Genomic DNA, 6610 nt, shown 5'->3' with positions numbered 1-6610 from the left:
TTTTACTCACTATACATTTGGAAAGCAAAGGATCTGGTAAAATTTAGGTGATCATTTGCAAGTAAATATTCTGCACCTCAGTGAGGTCAAGGAGGAGGATATAAAATGCCCTGCCCTCATTTAAGTGTCTCAAGTGGCCCTAGACCCAAGGTGCCCTGCCCAGGACACCCACAGAGGTAGCTGCTCCCAGCCATGTCGTCTTTTGTCCTTCATGGCCCACTGCTCCTGTGGCCAGATGTAGCCATGGACTGACTACACAGGCTATCCCCAGCTGGCGAGTGGCTAACAGTCCACTGCACCAGGTGGCCCTGCACCAGGTGGGGTCATCTGGCTGGAAAACAAGGCCAACTATGCAGGGCAGTTCAACCAGGACTACCTCTTAGGAATGGTAGCTAACAGGTCTGGAATGTTCAGAGAAGCTAACATGCTAAACCTGTAGCTTTGGGCCTTCTGGTCTCCCCCGCGGTTTTGGGCAGTCTCCTTCCGCCCAACGGCCAGTTTCTCCATGTGGAATGTACACGTTTACCGAGGGAAGCCCATTTCCAGGGACCCCAGCGTCAGGCCAGCCCATGCTGCTTTCTGGTCAGAAGCCCCCAGGAGCCAACCCTGGGCAGCTGTCAATGCCACCTCCAGAGCAGCAGCAGCCGGGGCCAGGCTACCCCAGACACCCACAGTCCAGACCTGTCAACCCCCAGCCCAATTTGGAAATCAAGTCACCGTCATGTGTGCTCCTGGCTTTGACCCCTGCAGATGCTGAGGCCCCACAAAAGGCTATGAAACGTTAAGGACTTGCGGGCAGGCAGTCAACAGCTGCCTGGGGAGTGGCTCCAGCAAGCAGTGGCAGCATCCTGTCCTGACAGCATACGGGGAGGATTTGAACAAAGATCTGAAATCTGAACTGCCAGGAACCTTTGAGAAGACAACTTTGTCTCTGATGAAGATCCTGGCCTCCTTAATGTGTGTGAGATAAAGGAAGCCCCCAAGAGGGCTGGCATGGATGAAGCCTGACTCAGGAAGTCCTCACCTCCTTCAGCAATGAGCACATCCGGGAACTGAGCAAAGCCTACAAAACAATATTCAAATAGACCCTGCAGGGGACCATTCAATGTGACATGTCAGGACACTTTCGGCAGCTCCTCATCTCTCTCTCTCTCTCAGGGAAACTGGGATGGTAGCACAAATGTGGCCATGTGACTAGTCCAAAGAGATGTCCAGAAACTGTATGCAACTGGTGAGAACTGCCTGGGAATAGATGATTCCAAGTTCAAAGCAGCTCTGTGCTGGAGGAGCCAGACCCAAGGTGGCTGTTTTCAGTGAGTATCAGTGAATGTCAGACAGGTTAGTGAGACACTAACGGCATCTGCCAGGAGATATCTCAAGACCTGGAGCAGGGAATGCTGGCATGGTGGGATGTGTGAGGGACACTCCAGCCTCCTTTGCTAAAAGTCTCTACAAGGCCACAGGGAAGCAGAAACAAAGGCCCAAGATCCTGATTCTCATCCTGGAGTCTCACAGGAAGATGGACCTCCTGGATCACAGATTGGAGTGTGAGTGGCTGTGTGGTAAGTCGCTGTACCACGACATCTTCGGAGATACTTTGAAGGATCACCAGATGATTCTGGTGAAGATCTGTGATGGCAAAAACTGAGAGGTGACCCTGGTGGCTCCCTGTTGTCCATCTGCCAGCAATAGCAATGCCAGGAAAAGGCCAAAAGAATGCCTGTCTTCTGGCAAATCCACATAATTGCTCCCAACATGTCCCAGTGTGAACCATCCAGAGAGCCTCGGCTCTGTGCTCTGCCTGCCTCTCCTGATATTTGCATCGTGCTTGTGCTGATGGACGTGGGTCAGTCACCAGGTCCCTCGCGAGGTCTTTTCTTCCCCATCCCACAGCCTTTGCTGCTAAAGTTGATGTTTTATTTTGCTTGTGTGCTCTTGGCTTTATTTCAGTCATGTGATTTTATATTTTTATTTGAAGGCATTTGTTTATAGTCATTATCAGACAGATGTACACAAGCCTCTTTGCTGCATACACATTTTAGATGAGAGAGGGTGGATCAGGGACTACCATATCCTCATGGAGGAGTGAAAGGGAAAAGCTTTAAGGGTGACTTTTGAATCTGGCAAGAATGTCATGAAATTTGTTATTGCCAAACTCACTCCTTTGTAGAAAAAGGGGAAAAAATGATCAGAAAATAATCTGTTCCTTCTCCTATGAAGGAAGGTAGGGCTTCTTTAATTTGGAGTGTGACTTAAACATGAATGATCACAGCCAAAAGCTGCTTCTAAATTAAAGTCAGCCAGGTCTGTAACATTCTGGAAAAAAAAAAAACCTAAAATACAAAATATATATGAAAATTTTAAAAAAGACATACAAATCAATACTCATTTTTACTAAAACATAAAGTAAATGGATATATATCAAACGCCTTATACTGATGGTCATTGTCATAGTAAAAAGAGAAGGACAGAGATAAAAAGAAACAAAGACATAAATGAATAAAACAACAAAGCTGTTGGGTGAAGGGTTCAAAAGGTACAAACTTCTAGTTATAAAAGAAATGTCATACGATGTAATGTACAGCCTGGTGCCTGTAGTTAATAAAACTATATTGTATATTTGGACGTTGTTAAGGAAGTAGATCTCAAAAGTTCTCATCACAAGAAAAAAATTGTTAACTATGTGTGGTGATGGGTGTTACTAGACTTAGAGTGTGATTATTTCTCGATACACACCAATATTAAATCATCATGTTTTACACCTGAACCTAATATAATATTCTATATCAATTATATCTCAATTGAAAAAAATTAAAAAGGTGTCTTTCATAGAGCAATGCCAATATTTTCCCTTGTAGTATACCCATGGAACTGCCTTAGTCAACTATTGCATCAACAGTGATATGTGACAAATAACACCCAGAATCTCAGTGATTTACAACAGTAAACATTCACTTGATTCATGTTTCTGTTGGTGCAATGGAGCAGCTCAATTTCAGGCTGTTGTTCAGCTTTCTGTGCTTTGAGGTCTTCCCATTCTCCTTGGACCAGCAGTGACCCAAGGTGTGCTCTTCTCATAGTACATGGTAGCGGCATGAGAGGTGGGGCAAAGCCTAGCAATCGTATTTAAGGACTTTGCTCCAATGGGTCCACTGAAAGTTGATTGGTCCAGTCATCTCTAATGGCCAAACCTAATGTCAGTTTGTCAGGGATGCAGGTTTTGCAATCTCTACCAGGAGGCAGAGCTATCTATGTATGTTACATAGTATAGCTATATGTCCCTTTTTCCTGAAGAGTGGAGAATTAAGAACAATATTTAACCCATCACAAATGCACTGAAATACACACACTTCGATATAACGTTGGTTTTTTTTTTAAAGAAGTGGAAAATGCTGCATAAAACTTGTCAAAAATGAACACCACAGTGTACTTTAAAATTAGACTACTTCTATGTAAAGTCCTTTCTTCGTGTCATTCTTAATTCCTTTGGGTAAAGGCAATTTTGAAGTGCTCTTTTCTTTGATCTTTGTCCTCTAGCTGAGTAGTATACTTTCTCCTTCTTTTATTTTTCCAAGTTGCACATAACACCAGAAGGGTTTCCCAGTTTATAGACCTCTTTTCTGTGTTATGATCTGAGACGTTCTACCCTTCGGTGCTTCTGTATGCCGCTTAGAAGGAACAATAAGAAAATCTATAAAGAAAGGACACGGGGCACACATAATGTGTCAATTACTTAGAGTGTGTTTATTTTTAAGACAATGTGTATATGCCACATAGAGTGACAATTTTAATTAATTTAAAACCATGTATTTGATAATGTTTCCATTATAATATATATATACCATATATATTATAAATACATATGATGATTGATTTTCTGTATCAGCTAAGACATTAATATTTAATTGGAGAACACTGAAAAGGAAAATTAGCCTCCATAATGTGGATGAACCCCATCCAACCAGTTGAAGGCCTGAATATAACAAAAAGACCAGCCTTCCCTAGCAAGAGATCCCTAGCACTTATTTTAGAGATCAGAGATTACTCAATATCTAACTAGTGACCTTGAAAGCCTATCAAGAATTGGAGAAATTACTTAAAAATTTCTGCCTTGACCCAAGTTCATGTGAAATATTTTATTTCTAGCTTCTCTGACTTCCTTTTCTCAGCCTCTCTAAACATTCACAGAAATAGTGCTTTCCTAACTTTGCCATAATTTACATTATTTCCTTCAAAAATATCTTTAGTTTTTGTCATTGGAATTATGATCATGGTTTTTCCTTAAATTTAAGGTAACTTTTTTTTAATTCATATGTTCCGCACAATATTATTTGAATCCTTGAAAGTTATATCTCACACTCCATAGCTACACACACACACTCACACACACATACACGCACACACACCGACACTCACACCCTGATGGATATTTTAAAATACTAAAATATATAATTATACAGGCACTGCTGCTTGTCTATCCCCTTTCTGCAACCCCAACCATGCTTGATGACTGCAACACTTTCCACCTGCAATTCATGTCATCCCTTTAGAGTGAACCTTAGGGAACTTAAAAAATTGTATGTAAAAACAATAACCAAAACAATCAGAAAGAATTTAAGAATGCTTATAAAATAATTGTATATCTATATAAACTCTATTTGAAAACTATTAGTAAATACATATGATGATTGATTTTCTGTATCAGCTAAGACATTAATATTTAATTGGAGAACACTGAAAAGGAAAATTAGCCTCCATAATGTGGATGAACCCCATCCAACCAGTTGAAGGCCTGAATATAACAAAAAGACCAGCCTTCCCTAGCAAGAGGGCCTTTTCCTGCAGACTGCCTTTGGACTTCGTCTACATCGTCTCTTTCCTGGATCTGTGCCAGCCATCCTTCCAACTAGAGCTGCACCATTGGATTCCCTGGGTCTCCAGACTGCTGGTCTTTGACAAGAACTGCACCATCAGCTCTCCTGGGTCTGAAGACTACTGGGTCATACTGTAGATTAGGGCTTGCCAGCCTCCATAATCGCATGAGCCAATACCTTATAATAAATCTCTTTCTCTATACACCCACATCCTGTTGGTTCTGTTTAACTGAAGAATCCTGACCAACACAGCATATTTATTATGTTTTAGTTTCATCGCAGATATCTGAACTCTTGCATGGAGTAGGTGTGCCTCCGTAGCATCTCCGATTTATCCCTGTGTAATCACACATTCCTACCCCAGAACATCAGACACATTCCATGGTAACTATAAAAATGAAGATTCCTTTAAACCATTTCTCCAGTAAAAATACCTCCCACCCAATTTAAGATACAAAATACATAAAGAGAATTTTTTTGAGACAAAGTCTCATATTTTTCTAGAAATTAGACAAATTTAATGGGGATGTTTTTGACTTTTAGCCTTTTACTATTATACAGGATTTGAATTTTCTTAAACAATTTGATGTAACTAGAAACGTTGAATTACATGGAATGAGACAAATTTCAAACCACTCAACTCATTGAATCCTCAACAAAGTGGTAGCATTACCATTTTTCACACATTTTCTTTAGCACAGATAAATTATTAAATTTATAAACTATAGCACCACCCTCAACACAAATTCTCAGGCTTTACACCAAATAGTCATAGATACTCTTAATAGATAGACATCGTGACAATGGTTTACATTATGATACCTGATGCTATGGTCTGCACTCAATGGAGAAAGTAGCTGGCCGGTGTTCACTGCTACCTCCCTCACACTAAGTGACAGCACTTAGATCACAATCAATGTTTTCTCCATTTTAGAACAAAGAAGAGTTCAGTTTGAGGGAATTTCAGATCAAAAAAATTCATTCCATACTAAATGGGACAATTTTTTTTAACATTTTCAAGATGCTGATCTAAATTATTCATTGTTATACTATTTTATCACCTTCACACAGGAAAATGAGAACTAAAACAAACATTCATCCAATGTAACACATCATCTGTGGAAAGATAATTAGTCATCCGTCCTAAGGAAACCAAGTTTTCCATCTTGAACTGGTTGTGAAAATTATTTGTTCCACTTCATCATGTAGTTTGTTTGGAACGTACTAGATCCACATTAATTTCTAATGGAGTCATGAATCAGTGAATTATGTTAGTTAATAATAAGTGCTGACATAATATAAGAGTAATTTCTGTGGTGTTCAAAATATTAAACATTGCACACCTTATAAGGGAAGCATCCACAAACACAAATAGATTGTGTTTTCCTTTGAGAGATCATTGAAGATTCCAGTAAAAGAGTTTTCTTCATATATACACCACAAAAATTAAGAGGAGGCTAATGGCCTAAAGAGTAACATAGTCCAGGTGTGATGGAGATGTATAATTTTGTCTCTCTTAACTTTTCTAGTGCTTGAATTCCATTGCTCATTACTGTTTCTCATGTATAAACCAAGAAAAATCACTTGCTCTCATTTATAACAGCTAAGTGATTAGACATTGATGATGATGAGTCAGGCATAAACTTCTGCAAATATGTTTTTCACTTAATGTCAAATAATTTATTAGTGAGGATGAATTAAGCATATTGTAGATTATCACACTCTTCTTAGCACTG

At 39.9% G+C, this 6610-nt stretch overlaps 1 pseudogene; it reads left to right on the top strand.

Moving 5' to 3' along the window:
* The first annotated feature begins 512 nt into the window (after positions 1 to 512).
* On the top strand, positions 513 to 1648 carry LOC102545770 (annexin A11 pseudogene; annotated as a pseudogene).
* The last annotated feature ends 4962 nt before the right edge of the window (positions 1649 to 6610 follow it).

Source organism: Vicugna pacos, chromosome 3, assembly GCF_048564905.1.
Source record: "Vicugna pacos chromosome 3, VicPac4, whole genome shotgun sequence".
NCBI classification, from domain to species: domain Eukaryota; kingdom Metazoa; phylum Chordata; class Mammalia; order Artiodactyla; family Camelidae; genus Vicugna; species Vicugna pacos.
This window is presented reverse-complemented; position numbering and strand designations above follow the sequence as displayed.